Source organism: Bos javanicus, chromosome 6 (genome assembly GCF_032452875.1).
Source record: "Bos javanicus breed banteng chromosome 6, ARS-OSU_banteng_1.0, whole genome shotgun sequence".
Classification (NCBI taxonomy): Eukaryota; Metazoa; Chordata; class Mammalia; order Artiodactyla; family Bovidae; genus Bos; species Bos javanicus.
The window spans coordinates 111,676,114-111,687,337 of NC_083873.1; positions in this window are offsets into that span (position 1 = coordinate 111,676,114).

Genomic DNA, 11,224 nt, shown 5'->3' on the forward strand with positions numbered 1-11,224 from the left:
TCAAATATTTTCATACTTCCTGTTTTTTCATTGTAACTTGACAATTTGCATTTTTTTCTTATTGACTTTTATTTTTAGACTTTAAAAGATTCCCTTACTGACTCCTCTATACATGAGCATAGCAGCAACAGAGTTCCACAAGGAACAAGCTAACAATAGCTAGAGAGCCAGCCCCTGAAATGGCTTAAAACCAATGTCTGCTCTTGTTTCCTCTCCAATCAAATCCAGATTAAATATTCATATTCTTTACTTTATGCTTCAAAAAGCCAGACTGAACGTCAGGTATAGAAAGTTGGTATCAAAAGTGCAATCTGGAGCTGACATTTGGTCTGTAAGACAAAAAAAAAACAAAACAAAAACCACAGCAAAGTCCTCCTTATACTTTTGCTAAGTGATGAAAAATTTTAAGATAGGATTCACATAGCAAGAAATTTACCATTTAAAAGTGTAAAATGTAATGGCTTTCTCACACTCGCAAGGTTGCACAACCATCACTACTCTCTAATTTCATAATGTTTTCATCCCTCCCCAAAATGACTCTCCATCCCAGTTAGGCAGTCTCTCCCTGTTCCCCTCCCCCAGCCCTGGAAACCACTCCCATGCCTTCGGTTTCTATGGATTCACCCGTTTTGTGTAAATGGAATCCTACAACATGCAGTCTTTGTGCCTGGTTTCTTTCAGTCAGCACGTTTGTAAGGTTCTTCCACGCTGCAGTTAGAGTCAGTGCTTTTCCTTCTGTAGCCAAACAATATTGCATTGTGTGGAGTTGTGTTCCTCCGTTTAACGTTGATGGACAATTGCTTGTTCCACTTTCCGGCTACTATGAATCCTGCTGCTATGAGGATTCATGTACAAATTCTCATGTGGAGGTCTGTTTTCACTTCCTTTGGGAATATATCCAAGAGAATGGCTGTCTCACTTAGTAACATTATTTAACATTTTGGAAAAGTGCTAAATTTTTCCATAGAGTCTGCACTATTTTTCAGTTCCCACCAGCCATGTGTGAGGGTTCCAATTTCTCCACATCCCTGCCAATACTTGTTATTTTAAAATGTATTTATTTTTATTATGGCCATCCTAGAGGGAGACTTCTTTATGGAGGGGACTTTGAGTCTGTTGAAATGAAGACACGTTTTCTGAGTGGGTCTTCCAGGGAACTACTAGACACGTCAAATGATGCTCATTCTTTGGAAATGAAGTTTTGAAAGAATTCCAGCTTTGTTCTGCTCCATCCAGTACCAGGAATGCAGACAGTTATTTTTCAAGGCTACTGATGAGCTGGAAAGTGAGGGATAGGACCAGACCAAATTAAAAAACCGAAATTATATATATATACTTTTTTTTTTTTTTCAAAATTGTCTGGTTTCTAAAACACCTTTTGAAGGCCCCAACTGAAAACACTCGTGGGTCAAAATCAACTGTGTTCCCCAGTTAGGAAACTTGAACACAGAGAAAAGTGGCTTGGAATAGAATGGTTCTCAATTGTTTTAAAGTAGTAGACAATTTTTGTCAGATTGCATTTTTTATTCAGAACCAAAGGTGATATGGGGCTTCCCAGGTGGCTCAGGGGTAAAGAATCCACCTGCCAATGCAGGAGACGTGGGTTCCACCCCTGGGTTGGGAAGATCCCCTGGAGGAAGAAATGGCAACTCACTCCAGTATCCTTGCCTGGAGAATCGCATGGACAGAGGAGCTTGGCGGGCTACTGTCCACAGGGTCACAAGAGAGTCTTGACACGACTGAGCGCCCGGCACACAGAAGGGTGATGGGGAAAATATTTCACAATCCCAAGGCCTGGCACCGGCCCCTCAGAACAGACTCAGCCCTAGCTGTGCCGGGTGATGCCCTTCGAATGGCTGGACTGTGGGGAGATGGCAGGGAGAGGACCCTCCTCCTATTAGTCCCCAGGGAACTGGTGCAAGGGAATCTTCCTTTTAAATGGGGATGGGAAAGGAGAAAGTGTCTGCTGAACCCCACCGTAGCCCAAACCCTGTGCAAACCACACTCCCCATGACCCACATCCTGCTCCCCTACTCTTGGGTCCTGGACCCCCTGCCCCTTGTCTGCTACAGGATGAAGGATGGAGCTGGTGTGCCTTGTTGCTGGGGTCTCCCCTCGCAGGGATGGGCGGGTCTTCTGGATCCCTGGGTCTCTGTACCCCCATCTCCGCAGGTACTGAGGGGCAGTGGTTACCTCTTCCCACTTACCTGCCGTACTAGGGGGCTTCACCCTCCGAATGCAGGTAGGTCTCAGGGATCAGGACGGGGCTGGCTGAGCGCAGCGGTGGGAGCTGGAATCTGTGGCCTGTGTTCTCTCAGCCCCACAGGCGTGCTCCTAGAGGAAGCCTCTCCCTCTGCGCTCCCCGCTTTACCCGATCTCTCTTCTGACGCTCTGAGTCCTCTTCTAATGCTCCACCCCCACTAGAAACTGCGCCCGCCTTCGTGTGTTTCCTATTTTAGCTTTGCTGAGTGCTCAGGTCTCATCGCTGAGTCCTGAGTCCTCTCTGTCTCCCTGCCTGAGAGAACGGGCTCAGTTCCACCCTTCTCACCCAGAAGAGAGGTCAACGTGAGCCTTGGTTTTTCTGGTCTCCCACAAGGCAAGCAGAGTTCCCCTAGGCTGCCTCTTGAGCCTAGAGAAACAAAAGCCCTGGAGTTGTTAAGGTGTTTTGCTCAGGAGCTTCTGATCCAGCCTGAGCCTGGTTGATACTGTGAATCTAATCAGTGCTCAACAGGCTCCACCCTCTTTCATGATTGACACCCGTGTCCCCCTCGCCCCCCCGCCCCCCCCCCCGCCCCCACCCCCGCCAACCCCGGGAATATTTCTCTGAAGGTGGATGGGATTAATGACCTCACCTTTCTGTCGGCCTCTGGTGTCAGCAAACTGGGTTCAGCTCTCATCTCCACCGCCTGCTGCGTGACCTTAGGGGGTTCACCTGGTCTTCCTGGACCTCAGGCTCCTCAGTTAAAAACCTGAGATAAGACTGTCCTCCTTGTGGTATACTGCTCAGCCGTAAAAAAGAATGAAAGAAGGCCAGCTTCAGCAATGTGGACGGACCTAGAAATGGTCATACTAAGGGAAGTCAGAGAGAAAGACAGAGACCATATGATACCACTTTATGTGGAATCTAAAATAAGAACAAACGAACCCATCTAGGGAACAGAAATCGACTCACAGACGTTCGGAACAGACTGTGGTGGCCAAAGGGGAGGGGGAGGGGAGTGGGAGTTTGAGATTTGATGCAAACGTGCAGAATGGATAAACAGCAAGTTCTACTGGGAACTATGGTCGATGTCCCGTGATGAACCCTAATGGGAAAGATTATTAAACCAGAATGCATACAATGTATAATCAAATCGCTGTGCTGTACAGCAGAGATTAACACAACATTGTAAATCAACTATATGTCAATTTATAAATAAATTAAAGCATTAAATAAAAATAAAAGAGTGTGCTTCTTGCGGTGAAGAATTAAAATAGTGTGTGGAAGGACATAGCCCTCTGGTTGATGTCAAGCCGGCCAGCAACAGAAGGGAGTTTCTTTCTCTGCACCCCTCAGCCTCCGGGACTGAGCCAGCGGGTGGGTGTCCATGCCCTCTGGGACCCATAGGAGAGGACAGTTCTGTGACCCTCCACTCTCTGCCAGCTCCACCGGCTGTCAGCACATGATCATGATCCAAGGGGTAAACACGGCCCCGGGGCTGCAGAAAGGCTACAGATGGAGTGAACAGCTTGGTGGTTCAGTCATGTCTGAAGCTAGACTGCTTGGGTCTGAATGCTGCCTCCACCCCTTCCTGTGTTCCTCTGAACTTGCAGCTTTTATCTGAAGTCAGTCTTATCTAGAAAAAGGAGTATCTTGTGAGAGTACCCAGCTCAGAAAAGGTACGTGCAGAAGGAATGAGCTAAGCACCCCCACTCTGTGAGCGGAGAGTCCAGACCGGGGAAGAAGCACCCCGTCAATACAAACTAGTGTTCTGTGGTTCAACCTCACCAGTTGCCCTGAACATCCAATGAAACTGCGGTATGCAGGCTCTGGGTGAGTTGTACATCGCTTTTTGAAAATAAAGGCTTTTTATCATTTGATCGAAACAGCAGTTGGGCTTCCCAGTTGGTGCTAGCGGTTAAGAACCTGCCTGCCAGTGCTAGGAGATGTAAGAGACACGGGTTCGATCCCCGGGTTGGGAAGATCCTCTGGACAAGGGCACAGCAATCTACTCCAGCATTCTTGCCTGGAGAATCCCACGGACAGAGGAGCCTGGCGGGCTACAGTCCATGGGGTTGCATAGAGTCGGACACGACTGAAGCAACTTAGTGCACAAAACAGCAACAAGGTTGGGAGGCTGGTCTTGTCAGTTTGGACTAAGTTCAGGAACACAGAGACCGAAAGTTCTAGGTCTCAGGTAGTTCGTCTACACTGAGTAGATTCAGCTTCAGCTTTTCAAAGTCAGTGTGCAGCTTGCTGGGGACAGGTGGGTAGGGGCTGTCTTGTGGCGTAACTGCATAGTCCTCTTTTGCAAACTGAAGCAAAGGACTTTCGCAAAGTGAAGGAAAGACGCCATCCATATCAGTCATCTGTGTTAAAATGGCAGAGCTAATTAATGCCATTTTAATTCGAAAATCAGAGGAATTTAATTTGCAGTGGCAGCAGAGTGTCCTGCTCAGGGGGAGGGTGGGGCAAACCTGTGGCTGCGGACACAGGGCTGCATCTTGGAGAGTCCTGGCTCCATCACCAGCCAGATGTGTCACCTGGAGGGGAAGTTGTCTGCCTTCCCTGGTCTGGTGTTCCTACTCTGAAACATGAGAATGCATGTTGTCACTTCAGTGGTCTTTGACTCTTTCCGACCTTATGGATTGTGTAGACCTCTGTCCATGGGATTCTCCAGGCAAGAATATTGGAGTGCGTTACCATGCCTTTCTCCAGGGGATCTTCTCCATTCAGGGATTGAACTCATGTCTCTTATGTCTCCTGCGTTGGCAGGTGCTGGGGTTAATAGTCAGCCGCCTGTTACTCTGGCTAAGCCATGAGAAAATCACCATGGGAAAAGAATAAAAGCAAAATATAGCAATACAGCATAACCCAAATAAAAGTACATTGGGTGGATTAGTTGGGGTCGTCATGCCCTGCTAAGGAAAAACATAGTGTGGAGTTCAGAATGCCGCTTGTGCACACACCAAGACGTCTTCCCAAGGCATATGTGGGTCTATGATCTCCAGCGAGGTGATACCCCTCATACAAGAAAATAACAGAGATAGTTTAAAGTAATCAATAAAATGGGAGACATGACTGGGGACACAAGAGGCTGACTTCATCATAACACAACAGATACTTTCCACTTGCCAAGATACTTAATAAACGTGATGGAGCTCCGAGGAACAGGGCTCTTGATCCAAGAGGTCTTGAGTACCCTGGTCCTATCTTAAAACTTCATTTCTGTCTCTAGTTTCTTTTTCCCCTCAAACTGTGCATTGATCACTTTTGATCCCTACCTGCTGCGCTGGCCACCTGAAACATGGGTGTAGTCAAACCTATGTCATCTATATAAAGATAATTGAGGAGAACAAATCCAGAAAGTATTAAGTCCTACACAAATGCAAGGTTATGTCATGATCACATCAGATTCTTCTCTCAGCTTATGTCCAGGGAGCCCAAGTTCACCAGAGAATGGCGATTTTTGTTTCTTTGTTCATTAATTCTTTATTGATGACCACTTAACAAGGATTCAAAGTAGCATATATATCTTCCCTTGTAGCTCAGTTGGTAAAGAATCTGCCTGCAATGCAGGAGACCCAGGTTTTATTCCTGGGTTGGGAAAGTTTCCTGGAGAAGGAAATGGAAACCCACTCCAGTATTCTTGCCTGGAGAATCCCATGGACAGAGGAGCCTGGTGGCCTACAGTCCATGGGGTCGCAAGAGTCAAACACGACTTAGCAACTGATCCATCAAAGTAGCATATAGAAACAGACATAGTCTAGCAGCATTCCAATACACACCACGGTGAATCACAGAGGGCTATTTCTTACAGGCAATGCAGTGCAGTACAAGTGATTCTTTGGGATTCTACTTCCCACTTGGTTTGTTGAGTGAGTGAATGAATGAATGAGTGGAAGGTAATGAATTAAGATTCCCTTTCAGGAAGATTCCTTTGTGTAGGGAGTGTGTACTTTTGCAGAGTCCATGATAACTTGTTGGGTGATCTCTCCCTTACGAGCATAATCCAGTCCCAGAGGCATCATAAGAATGGGATTGGTTTTTCTATCCATCATCACCAAGCATCTGCTTGATGACAAAGAGGCTGACAGTCCACATTGACAGGAGGCAGGACCCAGGATGTGACATGATCAAAGGTTTGATGAAGCACCCTCTGATGGCATGGACCCAAATCACGGGTAGAAACACAGATGCTTTATCTCTGAACACAACAGAACCGAGCAAAGCTCTCCTTTGGAGAACTGGGAATCTTGAGCCTGACCGGGATAGAATGGGGACCAATTGCTGTGTCCTCAGTCTTTTGGGGAAACCATGATGGAGGGAAATGAAAGGATGCCGTGAGCATCCTTTCTGACAGCCCATGCTGACAACTGACAGCCCATGCTGTCCCAGCAGGGCTCAGTTCACCAGATCAGCTCTGTACACCACGACTCAAGATGATACGGGCCCCGCTGAGTACGACTCCTGGGTGGCACGGTTGTCCTTAGCCACCAGAGAAATGTCCAATGACATTTGGACATTTGGGGAGGATTGTGAGGACGGTGTGCTTAAGAAGACTCAAGGAAAACTTATCCCACGTGAAAAAAAGAGTGCAGAGAAATAGGTGAAGCTTGAACACACCTGGAGAACCACCACTGGACTTGGTGACTAGACCTGAGAAGGATGAGCCTGCTACCCTGAAATGAAGAAAGAACGCTGGGTATCCGAGACGAGAACTCCTGCCCAAGGATAAGTCTCCTCACTCTGGACTGAATCTTTGTGTCCGCCCACCACCCCACTCCCCGGCCTTGCCCCAAATTCATATGTTGAAACGCTAGTCTCAGTGTGGTGCTATTAGGAGGGGGGACCTTTGGGAGGTGATTAGGTCATGAGGGTGGTGCCCTTATGGACGGAATTAGTGCCGTGTCAGTCAGGGTTCTCCAGAGAAATAGAACCAATTGGAGACATTGGTTTAGTTGTTGTTTAGTCGGTCAGTTGTGTCCAGCTCTTTGTGACTCCATTGACTGTGGCCCTCCAGGCTCCTCTGTCCATGGGATTTAATCAGGCAAGAATGCTGGAGTAAGTTGCCATTTCCTTCTCTCAGGGATCTTTCTAACCCCCAACCCAGGGATCAGACTTGCATCTCCTGCATTGGAGGTGGATTCTTTACCACTGAGCCATCTGGGAAGCCCCATAGGAAACATACAGTTATATACAAGAGGAGATTTATTCTGGGAATTGGCTCATCTGGTTAGGGAGGCCAAGAAGTCACAAAGTCTGCCCTCTGCAAGCTGGAGAATCAGGAACTGAGGGTCAAATTCAGTTCAAGGCTGCAGGGCTGAGAACTGGGTGGGGAGGGCAGTTACTGGTTTTAAGTCCCTCTGTCTGCAGGCCTGGGGACCAGGAACGCTGATGTCCGAGGGCAGGGGAAGATGGCATGCCCCAGATTAGGGAGAGAGAGAATTCACCCTCTTTTCCCCCTTTTGTTCTTTTCAGACCCCCAACAGATTAGATGATGTTGCCACACTTGTAGAGGGTGGGATCCCTTTATTCCTCTTCTGATTCAAACGCTAAGCTCTTCTGGAAACACTACCCCCCCCCCCCCGCCCCCACACTCCACAGACACGCCAAGAAACAACGTTGTCTCAGTTGCCTGTGTGCCTGTAGTCCAAGTCAAGCTGACACATTAAATTAGCCATCATGGCGCCCTTATCAGGAGAGACAGGAGAGAAAGTGTTCTCTCCTCTTTCTTCTTCCTGAAGATGGTTGCCTGCCCGGGAGAGGCTCCTCATCGGACCAGATCTGCTGGCACCCCAGCCTTGGCCTACCAGCCTCCAGAACTGAGGAAGATTCGTCCTTTAAGCCACCCCATCTTAGATAATTTGTTACAGCCGCCTGACTGGCTAAGACAGCCCGGAGGAGGCTCTCCTGAAGCCTGGCCATCACGGCCTCCAGGGCAGGCGGCATTCAAACTTCCCCAGCAAGCCTCCTTCCGGCCGTCCCAGAACCCAGCCCCCTGGCGCTGGACACTCGCCTTCCTGCATCCCTCTCTTCACTCACCCTGTTGCTTTCCTGGGGCTCACGTGTTCACACCCGTTCACGTATGCACACCTGCCCAGCCTTCAAGGACTGATGTTGGCTCAGATGTCTACCTGAGGTCTCCTCCCCTATTTTAAAATATTTAACACAATTTAAAAAGTTTGTTTTTGGCTGCACTGGGTTTTGGTTGCAACGTGGTCTTCCTCTAGTTGCAGCGATTGGGGGCGACTCTCTAATTGCAGTGTGCAGGCTTCTTACTGCAGTGGCTTCTCTTGTTATGGGTCACAGGCGCTAGAGCAGGTGGGCTCAGTAGTTGTGGTTCAGGGGCTTAGTTATCCCACGGCACGTGGAATCATCCCAGACCAGGGATCGAACCTGTGTCCCCTGCATCGGCCGTTGGATTCTTAACTACTGGACGACCAGGGAAGTCTCTCCCCACGCTTTTCCTTAAAAGATTTTTTTTTTGGGTGTGGGATATGGACCATTTTTTTAAAGGTCTTTATTGAATTGGTTACAATATTGCTTCTGTTTGATATTTTAGTTTTTAGGCATGTGGGATTCCTGACCAGGGATGGAACCCGCACCACCTACATTGGAAGGTGATGCCCTAACTACTGGCCCACCAGGGAAGTCCCTCCTTACCTTCTTCTCTGTGTTACTGAAACCTTGATTTTGTTCAGAGCCAATATCCTCCAGGCAGTTGATTATGCTGGGTGTAAGCTGGTGTTTCTCAAACTATGGACACAATCTATCACAAGATTATGAAATCAGCTTACTAGTGTGACTAGCATCTAGAGACTATTTTTGCATGAATCAGAGTGAAGGTAAGTATTATTTGGCGAAATTTTACTTTTTAGTTACATCTATGTGCTGCACTGGTTTCAATGTGCCATGTACGGTTGACCCTTGGACAACATGGGCTTGAGCTGTGTGGGTCCATTTATACATGGATTCCATGTGGTCACAAAGAATCAGACACTGAGCAACTAACACTTTAGGGCTTCCCTGGCGGCTCAGACAGTAAAGACTCTGTCTGCAATGCAGGAGACCCGGATTCGATCCCTGGTTGGAAAGATCCCCCGGAGAAGGGAATGGCAACCACCCTAGTATTCTTGCCTGGAGAATTCTGTGGACAGAGGAGCCTGGCAGGTCCATGGGGTTGCAAAGTGTCGAACTTGACTGAGTGACTAACACTTCCACTTTTCTTTTTTTTTTTTCCCAATAAATATGACGACTGTGCTGTGCTTAGTCACTCAGACATGTCTCATGCTTTGCAGCCCATTGGACTGTAGCCCACCAGGCTCCTCTGTCCATGGGATTTTTTCAGGTAAGAATCCTGGAGTGGTTGCCATTTCCTTCTCCAGGGGACCCTTCTGACCCAGGGATCAAACCCATGTGTGCTTTGTCTCCTGCATTGCAGGCAGAGTCTCTACCTACTGAGCCACTGGAAAAGCCCCAGTGCTACTACACTACTATAGTCCTGCGCAGTCCATGGTTGGCTGCATCCAAGGATGTGCAAGGGTGGACTCAGAAGGCCTGCTATAAAGTTAGACACAGATTTTTGACTGCAAGGAGGTGGGTGCCCCGAGCCCCCATGTCGTTCAAGGGTCAGCTGTGCCTCCCATTACGGGCCTCCATCAAAAACTTCCCAAATCACCGGTGGAGGCCAAACACGAGGCTCTCAGGTTTCCATCTCCCAGACCCGTTTGTAACTAAATACCAGTAAATAAATAAAGATATGAATACACGTCACTAAAATGAAACATCTAATAAATATATTTAAAATATTTAATCTCACTCTTAACAGTAAATACCCTTTTTTATAGAGAAGGAAATAGAAGCCCACTCCAGTACTCTTGGAAATCCCATGAACTGAGGACAGAGGAGTCCGGTGGGCCACAATCCACGGGTAAGGCTGGCAAGGATGAGAACAGCCATCCAGCCCGTGGCTGGAGGGAGGGTGGGCTTCTGGTGTGCTCACAGTGCCTCTGGAAGCCAGCTTCACAACTACAACAAAATTCGCTTGGAACCTTTGTCCAAGGCATTCCAGCTCTTGGAATTTATGTTAAGGAGATAATCAAATGTCCAACCAAAGGAAGGAATTAAACAAATTATGATATGGCTGTATATGGAATTCTATGCAGCCCTTGAAAATATCTTAAATCGTTGCCATGGAAAAACGTCCACCCCATGTGAAGGAAATGAAGCCTGTTGTAAACCAGGAATGTAGAGCCTCATGGAAATGCATTCACATGTAGAAACCTACACCTGTGTGTATATGATCAGAAACAATTTGAAAGAACATGCACCAAATCAGACAGTGAAATGATGGACATTCCTCTCCCCCTTTTTATTTTTTAATGTTTATTTTACTCACTCATTTATTTGGCTGCCCCAGGTCTTCGTTGCAGCATGTGGGATCTTTAGCTGTGGCACGAAAACTCTTAGTTGTGGTCTGTGGGATCTAGTTCCTTGACCAGGGATTGGACCCTGGACCCCTGCCTTGGGAGCTTGAAGCCTTAGCCCCTGGACCACCAGGGAAGTCATTCCACCTTTTTCTATAATGAATGTTGTCTATTACCTGAAGATTGAAACTAACATAAGGGTTTAAAATACTTACCACTGTTCAAGACTGGACGGGGACCCCCACCCTCCTTCCTGAGCACAGAGAGAGCCGTGCAGGACCTGCTGTTTCCACGTGTTTAGCAAGCACGTGACTAACCAGTAGTGGCGAGCCTTGCTCCTTGGTCCTGGCACGTGCATCCAAACTCTTGGAAAACTAAGGCCTTGGTTTCCCAGTTGGTACATGGACATCAGGACCCACCGTGGAGGGCTGGATGAGAGACCAAGGAGAGACTCCTGGAAAAGTGCCCACCATCACATAAAGCCACGCCATCAGGCCTCACACTGTCTCGGTTCCTTGGGGAGGAAAACAAGGGTGATTCAACAACAAGAAGCAGAACTGGAACAATCCACTTCTAATCCAAGTTAAAAAAATAG